At 34.2% G+C, this 19,437-nt stretch overlaps 1 long non-coding RNA gene across 1 annotated transcript; it reads right to left on the bottom strand.

Annotated features, from left to right (window-relative positions):
• Positions 1-187: 187 nt before the first annotated feature.
• LOC124362092 lies at positions 188-9,280 on the bottom strand. Its single transcript, XR_006922438.1, has 2 exons — positions 9,200-9,280; positions 188-345 (listed from the first exon to the last, which is right to left on the bottom strand). It is a non-coding gene; the product is annotated as an uncharacterized LOC124362092 (long non-coding RNA).
• Between the last annotated feature and the right edge of the window lie 10,157 nt (positions 9,281-19,437).

Below are 19,437 nucleotides of genomic sequence, written 5' to 3' on the forward strand. Positions count from 1 at the left end.
CGAGAACGTAATGATCTATAGTCTTGAAAAAAACCTGTTACACAACACATGCTATGGCATACTCCTGCCTTATAACAACAGGTTCCACATTAAAATTGCTCTCTATGACAGATTTTTAAAACTAAACAAAATTTTAAGGCATGGTGTTGTTATTCACTTAAGTTAATATATCTTCATAAGATTGAAGGAAAATATATGAAAGGTACTTTTTTATTTTACTTTTACAGGTTTCAACTACAGTATGATATTTGTTCAAATTAATAGATCATTAATATTGACCCACACATATCTGTAGGAAAGACCTCCCCCAGCATGGACCATGGAAGTGTGGAGAACTCCAGTGTACTGGACAAGACAAAAAAGAAGATGAAAGCCAGCCATCCAATGTGCGTGTGGGAAGGGGAACCATGGAGACAGCAAGAGCTAACACTATCACCTAGGTATCAGCTACATAACATGTTTATAATACAATAAAATAACCTTGCTGTATTAACCTAGGAGCTTGAAATGTATTAACCCTAGAACTAGTAGTTAGTAATTACACACTTTCCAATATTATTTTATTTTTGGAACAAGGCATTTCAAAACCAAAGGTGTCATCCACACATTTATTTGTGGAGCTGCCTGCTGATGAAACCTTTGGTTTCAAAAGGCCTTCTTCCAAAAATAAAATAATATTATAAAAGCGTTTTGCTACAAACTACTACTTTTCAATTTTTTAAAAATGCTTCAAGAATCTTCAACCTTATGGCAGTTTAATTTGCCTAAATGGCAGGAAAGTTCCCCAACTTTCCTGGATTTCCTAAGGTTTTTTTAAAAATCTATTAAATATATTAATTTGTTCTAGACATCCTGCTATGTACCATATTATTTTTTCATCATTAGATATAGATTTTAGGCATATGGAATTTACATCATTTTCCTATATTATTATAACTATTATTGTTTTTTTTACAAAGTAATTTTTTGTGACCAATATACCTGTGTAAACTTTCAAGGCTTTTTGTAATTAAATTCTTAGTATTTTTCTTTGTTAGTAAAAAAGGTTATGTAAATCAGACAACTTCTGAGAATAGTAAGATGCAAATAAAAATGAGTGTTTTGATCATCTAAAATAGACAGTTGCCATCACAGCAACAGACTTTTATAATCTAAAAAAGATGGTTGCCAAATCATAGGTTCAAGGGAGTCGGTGCACCATTTTATATATAGTATATATATGACAATAAAAACATGTTTTAAAGGGTTTTAGTTGACTTTTCATTATACTAATATAAAGATAACCCTATAATGTGGAGTTAATAACATAACAGATATTACTAACAACCAATCCATTGTCCACAAATACAAATACCTCTCACTTAAGTTGGCAAAGGTAAAAGAAGATAATATATATATATATATATATATATATAATATATATATATATATATATATATATATATATATTGCAATTACGGTTCAATATATATATATATATATATATATTGCAAAAACGTTTTTGTTGCTATTTTACAGCCTGAAATCATCTGTTTGCAATGGTATATAGGGTGTAAATTAAGTTCTGATACGCCTGGATATGTGAAGGAAACAGGATTTTTCCGGAAATTTGCCATTGTTCAGTGAAACAAGAAATCAGTAACACTACGTTTCGAGATCTGCAATCTGATCTATTCTTCAGGTATAACTAACCTAATACATAATTACAAACTAGGTTAAAATAAACAAATCATACCAAAGCGTTGTGACACGCCTAAGTCATGAATCACAACCACCATGTTGTTTGTCAACTTCACAAATTCTAAAAACATGCACTTAATAAAAAACTGATTTTTGTACTGATTTTTTGTATCACTGAACGATAGCAAATGTACAGAAAAATCCTGTAGCCAACTCTGGGATGGTTCTGGGGTTCCCCTTTGCTGTGGTGCTCTCTCAGCTGGGTTCTGACTCAGGTCTGCATACCTTTGTCAATCAGGCATCTTGAGTGGGTAAGTGTCAATCTTTTGATAATATCAGTCTAAACATGGTTAAACACCCTAACTGCACCAATGGCTGTTTTCCCTCACACACCTGGTATTGTTTTCCATCAACCTGTCTGTCTGCGCTTTTGTATAAACATATTTTTATTTCAAAACACTGTGTATAATAGTGAAAAATATAATGCCATTTACAGTTTCAAAAGAATGAAAGTTTTCAACTTGTAATAACAAATTTCATATAAACTAAACACTTCACTCATATGAAATAAAATAAAGATGTGCAATAAAACCAATGACACCTGTGTTCCAAAGTCTTTCAAGAATTAACTGAGACTTTTCTACATAATCATATTATTGTATTTAAATATTAGTACACCTTTGTTTAAATATATTTACAATTCTTATAAACTCTAAAATTTAATCCAAAATCCATTTTCTCAATCCAAAAATTGTGAACAGCTTTTGACGTGACAACGTCTTAAATTAGGTTGCGGCTCGGAGTCACTCATGAAAAAGTGTAACGCCCGGTAACGTTACGATGCCCGTCCAGTGGGTCCGCCGCACGGGATAAAGCAGATAACTGTGGGTCCGCCGCACGGGATAAAGCAGATAACTATGTTTATTCGTGAAAATGTGGAGTGCTTAGATTCGTCATTTACAACAACTACAACAATAAAGGTAAATAATTGTACACTGATATTTCATTATCGTAAACTATGATTGATTGATTAATTGTTAGATTGACACAAAAGTTGAGAAACTGAGTTTATAGGTTATGTCATACTATTGACAAATGTTGATAGTGTTAAGTAAATTATTAGTTTAAATCACTCTGCAATCAATCGTAATTTAGTCGATTGAGAAGAAACAGCGCGTATTGCTAGTCAAACATTTGAAATAACAAATTATAACCTCTAACCTGTCATAACAGTGCGACCAAACAAACGAACTAAACCGACCAATCACCACGCGCGGAGTTAGAATTTAACTGTGTTTAGCAAGAATTTCAAATTCCAATTTTAGTAAATGTTTTATTCAACTTTACCATTTACAATAACAAATTTTAATTAATTTCAAATTATGTACAATATTTTAGTAAACAAAATATATTTCTATAGTTAAAATTTGTGCAATTCTTATTTTCATTCAATTCCTTGTTCCTATTGTGCAATTTAATAATATTCATATCAATAAATATTCTACCGAGAAAAAGACGTTGTCACGTAAAATCTTCACCCGTAAAACCGACTTTACAGGCAACCATAATTTTTTTATATCATAATAAATCAACATTGTTTACTGTTATATTTTACACCTGCTATATGTATAAGAAAGTCTAATATTAAAAAAGCACTAGTTTCTGAGAAAAGGAACATAAGTAACATAACATGAGATAGGGTACACACCCACACACTTAACATGAAGGGGTCAGAAGCCAAGGGGTACAAGTGACTTTATGGTTTTTTCTGAGTTAACTGCAGAAGCCATATCCTGAGTGTATTAAAAATGTTTGTGGCCAACAGGTATAAGTAAAACTCTGTTAAATGCTGAGATCTAGCGGCAAAATGAAAAACTACTTTCAGCATCAGCTGTTTTAGTTACAGGCCAAAGGGTACAAGCACTTGTATCCCTTGGCCTCTAACAGCTACAAACATTTTGTTCAGGAATGTGTTCTGTTTACTGTATTGTTCATTCAGTGTAACCGCAGACAATGTCCGAAGACAGTATTCCAAGTATTTTTGGAGGTAAGTGTATAAGCTCAATTGATTCTTGATAGTTTCCAAAATATGTGATTATTCAAATTCAAATTCAAAATTTCTTTATTCAGCCATGTAACAGATTACAAGAATAGCGTCACAATAAATCTCAATATAAATTTATAATTGCTATATTAAAACATAAAAATCAGTTTGGACACTCACTGAAAAAAGTAAGATTTGGCTATGTAGCCTTCTACAGAGTAAGTTAAAACAATTTTTAAATCAAGACAGTTATTAGTTAAGGTAATTATTAGGTAATTTAAGGGGATTTTATACATTTCTAAAACATACCCAACAATACTTAAATGTTACTTACATATTGTAAACAAAAAAAGTCTTCAAAAGAATACAAGGATAATGTTAATAAATAATCTTTAAGTAGTTTTTTGAATTTTTCATAATTTTGCTCATTTTGAATATTGAGAGGAAGGTTAAACAAAACTTTTTGTGCCAATGAAACCAGTTTTCTTTTCATAAAACTTTCAGTCTATGTTGTTCCACATATCTGCTACGTCTTAAATTATGATCATGATGATTTAAAATACTAATTGGGTTGTTGTATTTTTTTACGTATAAAAACAGTTTCATAAATGTATAGATCATATACAGTCAAAAATTTGAAGTTGAGAAAAGTATGGTTTCACTGTATCTCTTTGTTTTTAGGTTAAAAATTTATTCTTAGAGCTTTTTTTTTTTTGTTGTAATAAGATTCTGTCCAGATTTCTTTTAGTTGTGGCTCCGTATATTCCTATATTGTAAGACATATGGGAATTTACCATAGCAAAAGTAGATGGCTTTCAATGTCTCAATGCTACACACCCTTGACATTTGGCGTAAAGCAAATAGACCGGAGGACATTTTTTTTTTACCACATAATCAACATGTTTCTCCCAACCCAATTTCCCGATCTAATATTATTCCAAGAAACTTTGTATTGTCTACTTGATTCAATTTTGGAATTTTCTAAATATATGTTAGGCTCAAATTGTAATCTTGATTGTTTAGTACTGAACGATACAAAATTGGATTTATTTGGGTTTAGCAAGAGATTCTTGGAACTCAGGAAATCTTTAAACAGTTAAAAGGTTTTAAAAAGACAAAAGCTCAATGTCTTCCTGTTTATTACCTGAAACCGTAATACTTGCATCATCAGCATAAAGGCATATTGAGCCTCCACCTAGAACCGTCCCAGGGAGCCCCTTTAAATAACAGAAAAATAAAAGAGGGCCCAGGATAGAACCTTGAGGAACGCCATGTTTAACTATTTTTAAATTTTGAAAAATAGGTTCTAATGTAATTATATTGACTTCCAGCATAGTTTTAAAATGTGTTGGATTTGAGTACACTGCTGTCTATTCTTCAAATATGACCTAAACCAATTGTATTCCTTGCCTTTTTATATTAAAATCACTAAGGACATTAAGCAACCCATCATGTGACACACTGTGAATGCTTTGGTAAGATCAAGAAATAATTCCAATAACTTTTTCATTTCTGTCAATTGAGTCTATAATCGATTCAATAAATTTAACACTTGCTGTAGCTGTGGATCTGCCTGGTCGAAAACCATGTTGCTCGTTTATCAAGTAACTGATTTAGTTCCAAATATTTCATAAGCTGGTTATAAACTACTTTTTCATAAACCTTTGAGAATACGGGTAACAATGATAATAGGTCTGAAACTTGATGGGTCATTTGTGTTTCCTTTTTTATGAAGAGGTATTACCTTAGCAATTTTTAATTGACATGGGAAAAAACCAGAAATTAATGATGAATTAATAATGTGCTGTGAGTGGCCTGGAGATGAGCGGGAAACGATTGTTTTACCAAAGCCATGGGAATATCATCAATACCAGTTGAAAATTTATTTTTAAAAGTCATAACAATTTTTTTTACTGCATCTTCATTAACAGATTCAAAAGTGAATCTTCTTGAACTTTGTGTTTTAAAGGACAACTCACTAACAATTTTAGGTTGGATGTTCGGAATTACTAAATTATCTACAGCATTTACAAAATAATCATTAAAAAATATTGCTGACAAGGTTTGGCTCTGATACAGTTTTGCCCTCTACAAACAATATGTATATTTTCATTTGTTTTAGTAGTGTTGTCAACTTCAGATTTTATAATTTGCCATGTAGATTTTGATTTATTTGTAGAATTCATTATTTTATTATCCAAAAACTGTTTTTTTTTTCATTATCAATTTGTAATTTAACTTCCCTTTTTAACTGTTTAATTTTCTGTTTTAAAAACTCGGTTTTCAGCAATCTATACTCTTTTTCAAGTTTCACAATTTCATCATTTTTAATTTTAACATCATTTGAAATCCATTTAACATTGTTATTTTTTTCTATTGTTAGTAGTTTGGGAAAGCTAGTTTCAAAGGCATAAGCAAATTTAACAATAAAAAACATTGTATTTAGTTTCAACAGTAGCTTGATAAACAGTATTGTTAATGTAATAATTTGCCTCTACAATTCCTTTAAAATATGAAACTTTCTATTGCAGTTTTTAGGTTATGTTTCATTATTAAAGAGTCAGTGTTTAAGTGTAATATTTTTGTTTTAAAACAGTGATTTAATATTTACTACATACTTAGTTTTATTTCCAGATGACAGTGATAACGATCCTGACTTCAATCCGATCAACGAGGATTCAGGCGATAATTACGATGAAGGTGAGCCTAGATCCTTAATTTTATCTTTCCTTTGGAAATAATAGGTATTTTGAGGCAAATGGGATGAAGGTTGAGGGGTGAATTACAAGGTTGTAATCTTGTTACCATACAATAAGGGCTGAATATCCCCCTTAAGGATAGTGGCCATGAACATTTAGTCCCATATTTATAGGCATAACGTCCCCCCTACAAAAATGTCATGTTAAGCCTACACAATCATCTAGAGAGCCTCAATTAACCTTTTCTAGTGTTGGATACTACATTATAATATTTTTAAGAATTTCCAATAGACCTATTGAACAATCAAGAAGTAATATTATTCCCAAAGTCGGCTTACAGCAGTTTAGAACAAGCTGTTTAAAATAAACACAGTTTCCACAGGTGTATTTTGAGTCGCTAAGACACTGCAAGACAGACTAATGACAGACATACGATACGCCTCCTACTGATTCTCCTACTACCTCGGTGTCTGCTATACTTTTTTTTATTTTTAGGTGGAGTCACAGAACAGGTCCAGAGAACAGAGGGAGAAGAACAGCAAATGGATGAAGAAGAACCCCTCCTAAGCGCACCAAGCACCCTGGAAGAAAAAGGACTCGACGAATTGAGTCATGGAGAAGGAAAAAATCTTCTATACTTCGCAATTCGGGACACGAATACACTGACCGCAAAGGTAAAGTACACCAAAGAAAGGAGCTTAAGCCGTACAACCATCAATGTCGTTACAAATGTAATGAAAAAATTGATGAGGAAAAGAGACAAGAATTTTTTAACAGTTACTGGGCTTTGGGAAGCTGGGAACTACAATCTTCTTATTTGAACTCGGCTGTTAATATAGGGGCGCCTAATAAAAAGAAAGATGGCGCAGTGCAAGGGAAATCCTTTTCTTGTCAATATAATCTAGGATATGTCAGAGTTTGTAAAGAGTTCTTTTTAAAGATTCTTGATGTGTCCAACAAGCGAATTACTAATGTTGCTTCTAAGAAACACATATCTGAAACAGGTATTCCACCTCGAGACAAAAGAGGGCGTAAAGTTCCTACCAACAAAATTGTGCAGGAAAAAACTGACTTGGTCAAGGAGCATATTGCAATGTTTCCAAGATACTCCAGTCACTATTCTCGACATCAAAATCCAAACAGGAAATATCTTGACAGTAACCTTAACATAAAAAAGATGTATGAATGTTACAAGCTTTTCTGTGAAGATCGGGGCGTGGAACCTACTACTGTATCTTATTACAGACACATTTTCAACACCTGTTTCAACCTTACTTTCCATCGACCACACACAGACACTTGCAATACGTGTGATAAAATGCAAAACACCTTCGAACACAGAGATGAAGAAGCAAAGGTAGCTGCTATTACAGCTAAAGAATTTCACCTCCGTCAAGCTGAGAGTGCTAAAACTGAAATGGAACATGCGAAAAAGGAAGGTAAAAGATGACCCAACACATGTTGCGATAATTATGTTTTGACCTCCAAAAAATGTTGCCAACCCCAATACTAACTTGTACTAGAATTTACTACTCTCGTCAACTTTGGACCTATAATTTCAACGTCCATGATATCTGTACAGGTAATGCGTTCATGTTCATGTGGCATGAAGCACAAGCTTCTAGTGGGTGCGAAGAAATTGTCTCTTGTTTGTTGCAGTATATAAAATCATTTCCTCCAACTGTAACCCACTTGACAGCTTTTAGCGACAATTGTGGGGGCCAGAACAAGAGTCACATCACAGTAAAGTTCTGGTTTCACGTTGTTAATACAACTAACATTGAGACCATTGATTTGAAGTTTCTGCTTACTGGGCACTCTTACAACCACTGTGACAGGGACTTTGGGAAGATTGAAAATATGAAGAGGAACACGAAGAGGGGCGTTTATGTTCCTGACGATTGGATGGAGATTATTGCCGGAGCAAGTAAAAAGTTCATGGTAAAAAAGATGTCAGATGAAGATTTTGTTTCCCTGGAAGCCATTCACAAGTTCTATGTTAAATCTGTGAAGGGTATCAGTAAGATGCAGTGGTTACAATTTAGAAAAAATCATCCTTGGACTTTGTTCTACAAAACTACTTTCAATAAAGACTTACCGTTTTCAGAATATAGCATGATCGCTAAGAACCCAGGAAGGATTCCGACCCAACTGCCACCTTTTCTTCCAAAAAAAAACAAAAAGAAAATAAAGGCATCTAAGTACAAGGATCTTCTTAATCTGCTGCAATTTGTACCTCCGGTTCACCACAGATTTTTCAGATCTGTAGACTACCAAGGGAATACTTTAACAAGACAGGGCCAATCAAGAGAAGATCAACCTTGTGAGGAACACCCTCATCATGAAGAAGACAACATTGAATTGGAAAACTTTTTTGACAGTGATTCTGACTAAATATTTAAGATAGGAGCTTACTCTTTGTAATAAAATGTGGTTTTTATTTGACATAAAAGCCTGTGTTCTTAATTTTTTCCTAACTCCACTTGGAAGCCAAGGGATACAAGTGGCACCTCTTATCAGATAGTAGCCCATATCATAAAGAGGGAAATTCAAACCAATATAAAAAAAGGTTTTTTAGCATTTTGAAATACCAGTAAAAAATAATGTGCTAAATTTACTGAACATATTTGTTCCTGGATTTGATTATATAACTTAAACTTTAAACCTTGTTTTCTCAAAACTCAAAAAGAGTCACTTGTACCTTGGCTTCTGACCCCTTCTATTGTATTTTACCTTACTTAGAGATTACAGCTGATAGAAGTGTAAATTGGCTTACAGAGATGACCATGATGGCAGATGACAGTGAAGCAGACCTCCGTTCATAGCGATTACATGTCCAAGCAGTCAGTAATAAGAATAAGAATAAGAATAAGAATCATTTATTCCATTGATCTGTTTACAGAAATAGGACAAGTCATTTTAAAATTACATACATTGTTAGAGCTAAAAATTACATTAACACAAAAGTGTTGTAAAAAGTTCACATGAAATTTAAGTAATGTAGCAATAAATAAAAGTAATTATAGTTAGTTATAAACTAAAACCTAACATTAATATGGCAATTCATGAATTCCTCAATGCTGTAAAAAGGATTTTTCACTAGCCAATCATATAACTTTTTTTTAATATTTTAAAGGAAACAAGTCTCGCATCATCAGGCAGCTTATTAAAAAAATTTATAAAATTCAATTTAAACGAGCTTTTAGTTTTAGCTAGTCTGTGAGGAAATATATATCAATCTTATTCCTTCCCCTAGTGTTGTATTGATGGATCTCCTGTCTTGTATGAAAAAGATTCAAATTAGATTTTGTATACAATAAAACTTGAAAAATATAAAGATTTACTATTGTGGGAATTTGAAATTGTACAAAAAGAGGTTTGCAGTGTTCAAGTGGGTTGGCTCCTCCAATATTACGAACAGCCTTTTTCTGTAGCACAAGAATGTCAATGACATGTGAAGAATGACCCCATACAAGTAGACCATACAATATGTGCGACTGAAAAAGCCCAAAATATGCCAATCTTAAATACTCTGGACTAACAAAACTTTTGAGTTTCCAAAGTAAGTAATTTACTCTAGAGATTTTGTTACAGACAGTATCTATATGAGTTGACCAGTTTAATTTTGAGTCTACATTAATTCCTAGGAGCTTGACCGATACCAAATTGATTTCCTGTTTGAGGCTTAAAGTAATACACTGTGTTTTATCCAAATTGCATGCTAGCTTATTTGCTGCAAACCATTCATAAGCCCTTTTCTCAGATTGTTGGGTAATTTGTGCCAAACAGTCTAAATTATGATGACTAGAAAGTAAGGTGGTATCATCAGCGTAAATCACTGAATGAGTATTGAGGTTTTTAGGAAGATCATTAATATAAACGATAAAGAAAAAAAGCCCAAGAATAGAACCCTGTGGAACACCAGTTTCCACGGTTTTCATTTGAGAGCATTTATTTCTGACACATACATATTGCAATCTATTGGAAAGATATGACTTAATAAGTCTTAAAGCACAATCACTAACACCGTAAAATGCAAGCTTATCAAGAAGAACATCAACAAGGACACTGTCAAATGCTTTACTGAGGTCACATCAAACTAATGAAGAGGAATCCTTTTTTTCAAAAGCCTCTAGGGTATGATCAATTATGTTTAATACAGCCGAAGTTGTAGATCTTCACTGGCGGAAGCCATATTGACTATTTGAAATTAAATTATGAAACTCAAAATAGCCATTCAGCTGGTTGTACATAATTGATTCAAAAATTTTAGAAAATATAGGGACAATTGAGATTGGACGATAGTTATGTACACAATTTTTGTCACCTTTCTTAAACACTGGAGTAACTTTTGACACCTTTAGTAAAGGTGAAAAAAATCCCTCATTCATGCAGTTATTTAAAATTATCGCTAGGGGTTCACTTATAAATTCAATAGTACTTTTAATAATGAAATTCGACAACCAATAATAGTCCATAGCTTTTGAATTTGAGAATTTTGACACAGCCTTTATAACATCCTCGGCTGTAACTGTTAGCTAAACAAATGAATTTTGATCAATCATTCGTTCTCCCAGAAAGTAATCAGGACTATGGTGGCTGGGGGGAATTCCTTCACTAAGCTCTCTAATTGAGTTTATGAAATACTGGTTGAATTCCTCAGGATCCAAATTTACATCTTGACTGTGTGTAGGTGAGTGTTCATTACTAATCACCTTCCAAGCAGCCCTGCATTGGTTAGGAGCTTTACTAATATACTGCTCAACTGCAACTTTTTTTGCTAGTGTTAATTCATTCCTATACCTTTTTTTATGTTGAATATATACATTATAAGCTGCCTGAGTTTGTTCTGACCCCCTTAAATTCAAACTTTTATAAATTGTGAATAATGCGAGCATTTCATTTCTTGTTTTGGCTAGTTCCGGTGTATACCACTTGACAAGTTTACTGTTATTAGACCGTGATTTATTTGAGGTTTTTACTAAGGGTGAGCAATAGTGCCAGAAGTCAACAAATTTTTTAATAAAACTATTAAAAAGTGTTTTAATGTCAATTTTATTTTGTTTAAAATCATCTATCATGTCCCAATTTTCTTTCTTTAAATAATAAATAAACTGATCCAGACTTTCATCACTGTGCCTTCTAATAAAACCATTACTAGCTTGCAACATGTTTTGATTGTTCTGTAAGTGCTTTGTGGAAAACATTTTTAAAAAAAGGGGTACATGGTCTGCAAGACAATGTTCACCAAGTGTAGTAGTAAATAGCTTTTTATTAAAATTAACAATAATATTGTCAATGCAGGAATTAAAACGTGTAGGTTGATTATTTGTAATAAAAAGATTAAATGATCTGAGAATGTTACTAAATTTAGAAAAATCCAAATTACCATTATCACTATTACTTATTTCAATATTAAAATCCACAGCTATGAGTACCCTCTGGTTATTAATTAGTAACCTTTTGACAGCATGCTCAAAACAGTTAAAAAATTTGTTAATATCTCCATTTGGAGATCTATAAATGCTCACAATCAAAATATTTTCTTGTATTAATTTTATACAACATATTTCAAAATCTAACTCAAAATTAAATTTAGATACATCAACAACAGAAAATTGTATTGTATTTTTAACATAAATACCAACTCCACCATTTTTCCTAGTTTTTCTACAGACTACGCTGGCTGGAGTAAAATTCTCTGGTACAAATAGATCTACTTGATTTTGTTTCAGCCAGTGTTCTGATATACAAATTAAGTTTATATTTTTTTCTTTACATATACTTTCTAACTGCAATATTTTGTTTCTTAAACAACATACATTTACTTGCATTAGTCTAAAAAAATTGTTGAACCTTTGTTACAATTTTCTGGGACACTCGTAACTTTTTCACTAGCTACATCAAACTGGGAGGAGCATATAGGTAATTGTGAATTTTGTTTGCAGAGGGGAACAACATTATGATTAATCAAAGCTGGTGGTGGAAGAGGGGGAAAATCTTCAAGAGATGTCAAAGAGGCCGACAGTGTTTGATTATGAATTAAAATATCAGCTGAGAGATCATCCGTTGCCGCAAACAGAACTTTTGGCTCACCCACAATGTCTGTTGTTTGGTCTAGACTTTGATGAGTAGTACTGCTGGCATTCTGACTTGCACTAATAGGATCTACAAATGTCTGTTCATCTGACGTTTTTTTAATATCAGTCTTTTTCAGACGTTCGGTTATTATATGTGCAAGATGGTGTTTTCCTGATAAATTAAAATGGAGTCCATGTTTCGTATGATGATGTCTCTGCATTGATCTTAAATCAATAAAAGAACCCGCATTTAAACCGTCTAAAATAAGTTTAAGGTTATTGTTTATTTTCCTGATTGCATCGTTCAGAAATGGTTTATCAAACCTAAAAGGGATGCTTATTAAACTTAAATTTGTAATCTGTGTAACTTTACTGAAGATTTCATAATCAAAACTATTGGGTTTGTTGGATGAATTACCAATGTCATCAATGTTGTTAGTTCCAGCCAAAAATATAGCCTGGTCATTGAAAGTGAAATCTTCTGTCAGTTCTAGGAGATTTTTTGCAACATAATTAAATGGTGCTCCAGAACTACTCACTACTGTTACCTTGTATTCACAACCAAGTTTATTTTGTAAAATATGTCCCAAAAATCTTCCATGACTGTCCGCCACCAACATTACTCTTTTCTCCATTTTATTTTGATCAACTTTTTGTGTCTTCAATGAAGAAATGAAGAAAACATACAAGCGAAAGCAATATCCAGAGCTGTATGATAAACTTGAGCTGCTATTCCTATACTTCAGGCAAAATCTACCTACAACCAAAAAGGAGTTTCATGTATTAAGTGACTATGTTTTATAATAAAACCATTATTTGTCTAAATATTTAGGATAATATTTCTTCATTCAAAATAATGATTTCAGTAACAGATATAGTTGTAAAACTAAACTAAAACCTAAAAAATTATAAACAAATACATATAAGTACAGTATAAAAGAACAATATGAAATTATCTTCTTACAAGTATCACTTCTGGCTGGTTTATATCTTCCAGTTGAACCCACCACTGGGCACAGCAAAAACCAATGTGTCACTTAAATCTAGGTAACCTTATGAATGTCCAGGAGCGTACATCACTAACCGCAAATGTCGAGAATCTGGGGTGCAAGGGCAATTAGATAGGTCTAGTCTACTGTGGGAGATGACTGTTGGAGTTTGGTGGGGTTCATTCCATAACTATCAGAGGTTCTTGCTAACCTCAAATAGGGTGTGCCACCCCTGCCTGCTTTGACTGGAGAGGCTGGTTCAGAGCTGGCTTCCCCTTCTTCCGGGGGACATAACTTTGAGATTAGATCCCTAATTCTTCTTCATGGATCTCGATAGGAAGCAGCCCCTATCCCCTAACCATCCTGAATACCCTGTCACACCGGAAGCTAAGGTTCTTACAGGACTGTGCAATTTATAAGCTTCTTCTACTAAGAGAACAAAAAAAAATACTTCTTACAAGACATGACAAACTTCCTTCTTACAGCATAAGCGATGACTATTGATACTCCTGACATAGCTTGAAGAATGAAGAAAAGGCTCATGATGATCAAAGACTTGTAGGTCTGAGGCTTCTTGAGCTTTTTTGCAGTAGAAATCCATGAGGAAATCTTCTTCTTTGCTCCAGTTCATTCTGTAAAAGTTACAAGCTGAGTCGAAGCTCTCTGAAGCCTCAGTAGAGCCTGAACAGCTTCATCACTTCGACCTTGAGTAAGCAGCCACTGAAGACTTTCTGGCAAGAGTGGCATCATCAGCAGTGACAACAAAGATAGTACCAAGCCCAACGATGCCACCTTTACCCAAGATTTCTATAAAATACAATCCTTTAAGTCAAGGACAGCTATTTTCTGAAACTGTGACCAGAATTGTTTCAGATCTGCTAACTCGATTTCTATAAAATACAACAGAATGTAACTGTCTTTATGTATAAATATACAATATGATCATCATACATATTTCTTACTGTTTTCTGTTTTCATTGGTGGAGACACTGCATAATGGATAGTTAACATCTAGGATTCTAAAAGACTCATTGTGTAAGTCATTTGGACACTTGAATCCTTTAAGTCAAGGACAACTATTTCCTGAAACTGTGACCAGAATCGTTTCAGATTGGCCAACTCGATATTTTAGAAGATTTGCAGCTAAGTTTATTCTTTAAAGTTGACTGACTAGTTATTAGTTATTTACTACCTTCTGTGTAAGTTCACTTCAGGAAGTAGAAATGATGGGAAAGTGTCTGAAGTTGTCTTTTTTTTCCCTTGGGGCGGCCTACTGCCATGCACTTAAGCCTCAAGGGCTTTTTGCGCACCCCGGAAACACCATGAGGCCTACCAGTCTACAACTTCAGCAGTTCAACAAACCGCCGAAAACAACCTATCAAGTCCTCCTGGGAAAATTCACCACCCCTGTCCAAGCTACTAAAGTTGTCTTAGAAGAATTTTATAGCAATAACTTTAAGTGTGCAGTTTCCTGGGACAACATAACTCTCATTGACATGATGACTGCAGCAGATACGTATATGTGTTACTTCAGCTATCTTAAAGGTTATACGTCTGTTTATACACTGAAGGTGTTAACAAGCATGTACTAATCCTAAAACTATGATACAAATATACAAGTATGAAGTATTGTACTTTAACATGACTGCATCGTTTGTATTTATATATGGTAGCTATTACTATGGTCAGCATCAAAACTTTGGGGGGGACGAATAAGGGGGTCCAAGGACGCTCCCACGGAACATGTAGGGGGTCCTCTACCGGATATTTTTTGCAAAATTGTGACCTTGAAATGACGTTTGAACATTAGTTTAAACCCAAAATTTTACATTTTTACAAGCAGGTTTTTCATTGAAACAATTTGTTTTTGGTCTGAAAACATGTCTAAAAATAAAATTGAAAACTCATCCTAAAATATATATGTAGGTATTTAATAAAAACTTATTATCAGGTTTAATATGCTTTAACACACACTACTGTAAATGCGGTCTATCACATCAAAATGTAAACGTTAACTTTAAATTGTAGACTTGTCTCTCTTTACAGTACATAATAACAATCCAAAATGACCCCTTGCTTAAAGGAGGTGTACTGGAGATACACGCAATGCGGGCTGACTGCAGAGCCCCGAGCTGCGACGAGCCAAGCGAGCACAGTGCTTGCTGGCAGCGACCGATCTGGTGGGGCGGGCATGGGTGTCTTCTGTGTTATTTATGAACTTTAAAAAATGGTATTACAATTTCTTTTCAATTTCTTATAAAATTTAGGGGGGGGGAGGGACAAATTACACGTCCCCCATGCCCCCTATGGCAGCGATGCCTGTGACTATGGCTGTCCTAAAGTTGGTTCTGGAATGCTATGTTCATATCATTGAAGATTGTGTGAAGTGAAGCAGATAACATATTTGGCACTCAGTAAACACAAACCTGGTAGCACATAGATCCAGTGCCATCATGACTGGAGAGTGACGAGTACAGTGCGGCTAGTGTCCGAGGACACCTCTGCAGTGTAGGTTGCAGTGACACAGGTGTTGACCCCACCCAGCAGTCGCCCCACACACAGCCCTGTCACCCTGTGAGATACAGCCAGCAAGCGCTGTCACCCCACCGAGTCTATCACTGGTCTCACCACCAGGCATGCCACCAAGAATCAAGATCTTTATTGACCATTAAGTAATACAAAATTACAATAGGCTTCGTCAGTTCCAACAATAAAATATCACAGCTTGCTAATTTAAAGATACATACAAATAACAATACTAATAATAATATAGTAATTTTTTGGTTAGTTCACATATTATATAACAATAACATATTATGTGCAATAAATAACACAAACACCAATACTAATATAATACAATACTACATTACATAAAAATTTTAAAATACCCACAATCAACCGTCACTAATATTATATTCTAAAAATTCTCTTATGGAGTAAAATGCATGACTTGACAGCCAACTAGAAACCTGCCTCTTAAATGGATTAAAATCTAATAATCTCCATGATTCAGGGAGTTTGTTAAAAAATTTTATTTGTAAATATTTATGACTCTGCATATTTGTCTAGTCTAGGAATAGGCAGGACTAAGTTGTTTACATTTTTCTTGTTTGATAACTATGGATACCATTAAAACAGAGGAAGTCATTAATATTCTCTTTTACATAAATTAAATTTTGAAAAATGAAAATGCAAGGTACAATCATTATATTATGAGTAGAAAAATAAGCCTTACAACTACCAAATCAAATCAAATCAAAAATATCTTTATTACGTTATCGTCAAGATAAGTATAGTGTCATACAATATTACTGAGGAGCAAGTACAATTCTGAGTAATTTTTCAAAAGTCTGGTTGAGTTTGCCAGCTCATGAATTCTTCAATGCTGTAGAAGGGTCGATTGAGAAGCCAGGTCTTCAAGTGACGAGCGAATTGTTGTTGATCCACTTTTTTCAGCATCTCTGGCAAACAGTTCCACATTTTGGCGCCGATGTAACTTGGCTTATGTTCAGTGCTGCGGAGTCGGTGCACAGGAAGGCAGTAGTCAGTGGCCCGTCTGGTGTTGTAGTGATGGAATTGCTCACCCCTTTCTGCTATGCCTGGAGTCTTGATGTGGACATACGTTACTGTTTCCAGGATGTACAGGCCTATGACTGTTAAGATTTTGAGGTGCTTGAAAGCATCCCTGCAAGACTCTCGTGGTTGGAGATTACCCAGTATTCGTATGGCTTTTTTTTGTTTCAAAAGTATGCGTTGCAGGTTGCCAGAAGTTGTCCCTCCCCAAGCTGCTATCCCATAGCGGATATAGGATTCAAACAGGGAGAAGTATGCAATCCTCGTGGTCATGGTGTTTCCTATATTTTTTATTCGTCGTATTACATACAGTCTGGTGCTTAGCTTTTTGCAGAGGTTGTTGATGTGTGGTGTCCAAGAAAGGTCTTGGCCAACTGTTACCCCAAGGTACTTGGTAAAGGTGGTGTCATCGGTCTCTGGTAGCCTTGGAGTTTTTTTTCTACACCTCCCTAGAATGAGCTGTTTTGTCTTCTTCTCGTTCACAACGAGTCATTGTTATGACAATATTGGATAGCCATATTCACTGCTGTGTATGCATCTATTTCTAGTTGACCAGGAGTTCTTCTGCCGAGCAAGAGCACTGAGTCATCAGCATACATGATGCAGTTGCTGTATTCCTGTATATACTTAGGGAAGTCATTTGTGAAGAGAATGAACATAATGGGTCCCAACACAGAGCCCTGGGGTACACCTCTTGTGATCTTTTTTGTGCTTGACCTGACCTTTTCCGTTTCTCTATTACTGTTGTATCTTAGCTCGACCATTTGTGTTCGTTCCGTTAAGTAGCTGGTAAACCATGCTTTTGAGGTTCCACGAATTCCAAGTGTCATTAACTTTTTCAGAAGGTGTTCATGGTCAAGACTATCAAAGGCTTTACTATAGTCTAGAAAAATGGCAGTTGATGTGTTCCCATCTTCATGCTGATCTAGTAGGAACTCTACAAGATTAATCAGTGCTGTGGTTGTAGATTTACCAGGTAGGAAGCCGTGCTGATATTCTGTTAAGAGATTGTTGTTTGAAAGATGTTCGAGAAGTCTAATCAGCACTAATTTTTCTATTACTTTGGATATGGTTGGGATTAGTGAGATAGGCCTGTAGTTGCCTGCTTTTGTGGCATCACCTTGTTTGAACTTGAACTTGGGGTACACTTTTGAAAGTTTCAGGGCAGACGGGGAAAACGGGAAAAACTCCTGATGAAAAAAACCCCTAAACCCTAAACCAAAAAGGATTCTTATTGCCTTTTTTTTGCCATAAAAAAACTCTTTCCGCACCAGTACTACCTCCCCACAAAATATTTGAATACAATAAATGAGCATGAAAAAAACTAAAATATGACATTTTCATTAACTCTTGGCTTACACAGGTCTTTAACTTTCTCAATAAAAAACAAACACGTGCCAATTTAGAGATTAAGTTGTTTGTATGATCCTCCCATAAAAGCTTCTGATCAATAGTGACACCTAAGAGTTTTATTGGCTTTGTCATTTTACTATCTATCTGCATTTGTCTTAAAGTAAACACTATATGTTCCGTTTTACTTTCATTTATTTTAAGATAGTTAGAATCAAACCATACATTGGCTGTGTTAATTACTCTATTAGTTTGATTGAGCACTTTATTTAAACAATTTCCATTTACTAAGATAGAGGTGTCGTCTGCGTACAGTATGGTATCACAATCTAAATTAACAGGCAAGTCATTAGTATATAGTACAAATAGCAAAGGACCTAGGACAGAACCCTGTGGAACTCCAGCAAGAACCTCCTTAGCAGATGAAATCTGATTTCCAACCGATACCATGTGCAATCTGCCACATAGATACGTCTGAAAAAATTGTAATTGCTCGTTATTTATTCCGTAATATTCAAGCTTTTTCAAAAGGACACCATGAGAAATTCTATCGAAGGCCTTGCTGAGGTCTAAAAGGGTCATTCCCACAAGTTCATGATCCTCAAAGCTCCTTAAAATCTTTGTCACAGCAATATCTAGGGCCTTAACTGTAGAGTATCCTGGACGAAAACCAAACTGGCTACATGAAAGAATTTGATATTTAGCAAAATAATCTAATAATTGTTTTTTAATGCAAGTTTCTACAATTTTTGAAAATACGGTACTGATACAATTGTTATGGTCCTATAGTTATCAATACACATTCTATCACCCTTCTTAAACAAAGACAAACGTCAGTCCCGCTAACACAGGTGACAATAATTCACTATCAACCTAACCAGTTTGCAGTAGATTATTTAATAGAACCTAAACACTTTATTATTGGAGAAAATTAAAAGTAAAAATCTGTAAAAAAAAACCTTTTAAATATGTTCCATCAAGATGTTTCTTACTTTTGTAAAGTAAAACCCATCTTGTTAAGT

Source organism: Homalodisca vitripennis, chromosome 5 (genome assembly GCF_021130785.1).
Source record: "Homalodisca vitripennis isolate AUS2020 chromosome 5, UT_GWSS_2.1, whole genome shotgun sequence".
Taxonomy (NCBI): domain Eukaryota; kingdom Metazoa; phylum Arthropoda; class Insecta; order Hemiptera; family Cicadellidae; genus Homalodisca; species Homalodisca vitripennis.